Genomic DNA, 1,974 nt, shown 5'->3' with positions numbered 1-1,974 from the left:
CTGGTCCTACGCGGCTCTGCAAGGCTGTTGAAAGGACATGGTAACCCACCAGATAATCGCGAATGAATCAGGTGGTTAAAATCCGAAATACAATACTGATTGACCAGAACACTTCACATTTAGGGAGAATATCCCTTATAATTTTTTCTTTGTTGATTACCAGAAGAGGTGTGGAATGTGTTGCTGAAAACATTTTTGCCCACAACAAATGTTGCACGCTAGGGGTACGTACTGAGTTGGCCACTACAGATCTGGCACCAGTCAGAAGTCTGCCGGTGAAACCGATAGTCCACTTTATTTGCAGGCGTTGTGTGCTAATGTGAAATTCATCACACTTCGACCGGAACAACCATGTTTACCAGTGTTAACTAGAAGTCAAGAGCCTTCTGTCGGCTCTATTGCATCAATGCATGCGTTCGCCGTTGCCTAATGTCAGCCAACGGATGCGGAATGTTGCCTCTGAAGAACTTCGGAACATTGGAAATATACTCCTATCTACAATAATTCGAACAATTGAGTATAACCCGCATACGTCACACTTGGTGAGCTGACTTGCTTCCTAAATTGGACAGTTGTGCTTTTGTCGGTTGCGCACCAGTTTCTTTGTGTCGGGGTTCTTGATAGGGAATTTTTATTGACGCGTAGGTTCAACAATCCCGAATATCCAAAGAACGTCACTCACAGTTCCTCAACAGTACTCACTTGTCAACAAGTGCACAAGTCTGTCGTTGACAGGCACAGTTCACTGTCAACGTCCGCACCCCAACAGCTGCAAGCGGAAAGTAGTGTGGGTTGCGGTCTACCATTCCGATAACAGTCTGGTGATTCGGATTGGCAGTGTGATCACACGGAACCCATGTGAAAACAACTCAAGACAGGCTCAACAAACGGGACACAAACGCGCATGGGTAAGCTAAGCACATTCACACATACATGCTCAAGTGCGAACACGTTCACGCGTTCAGACGTGAGAATTCGGATGCGTCCATCGTGCACTGGTGTAATAGTGGTAACACGTTCGCCCCGCATGTCAGGTATCCGGAGTTCAAACCCCGGTATGGCCATTGGATATGAATTGCTGATGAGCTCTAACAAGAGCTAAGCTCGATTCCAGTGGTTCCACCCCTATGATGTGGATTCACATGAGTAATTGCGCCAGGGCACGAGGACGACTGTTCAATACGAGAGTGATGTGAAACTGAACATACACATTAGTCATGCGGAAACGGTTTTTGGGCAAGGTGAGTGGCGGGTACAGATTAGCAAAACAAATGGAGATCAAAAGTATATCGGTGGAGTAAGCAAATGAATGAAAGTCAAGCTGGATTCAGTAGTTTATCTGTTGGCTATTCGGAATATTATTTGTAATCCTTGGAATACACCTTTCTCGAGTGTGCTGCCTGATTTCTCTAAACAGCTGGTGTTACAAGGGCTAACTGAACAAACGTCAGCGTCCGCTTCATACATCGTGCAATAAATAGATTTACCACTATCCGTTATCGTATTTATCAAGTGTAGGAGAGATGCGCGTTTGTCCAAACTGTCTGTAACATCTCTTTGCAAAGTATTGTTCAGTGCCTTACTGAAACGTGATCGAAATGGACCTTTCTTGTCTGTTTAATTAGTACTTTGCATTTGAGATGGCAACCTATTTGGAATAATCAGTTCAGCTTTTGAACTTTTAAACTCACTCCCATAAGCGGGAATTCTTACGTGCAATATGTGAAAACGTAACATTGTCAAGACTTACCATCTTCTGGACAATCTAGATTGTTTTGCACAGATAAAAAGACGACAAAATTCGTAGTTGGGCTGGCAGATGTTCACCAGCAGTAAGGCTTTTGAGCAAATTTAATAGGTGCAAGAAGCCCAACAGATTGGTTCACTCCAGGTTTAAAAGCAGTGTTCAAAAGTAGCATAAACTTACTGTGGGGATCTGAGAAGTCCATCGCGCTTTTCCTATCTGCTGTTCAA

The sequence above is a fragment of the Opisthorchis viverrini genome, assembly GCF_000715545.1.
Source record: "Opisthorchis viverrini unplaced genomic scaffold opera_v5_725, whole genome shotgun sequence".
In the NCBI taxonomy this organism is placed as follows: domain Eukaryota; kingdom Metazoa; phylum Platyhelminthes; class Trematoda; order Opisthorchiida; family Opisthorchiidae; genus Opisthorchis; species Opisthorchis viverrini.
Note: the sequence above shows the minus strand (reverse complement) of the source record.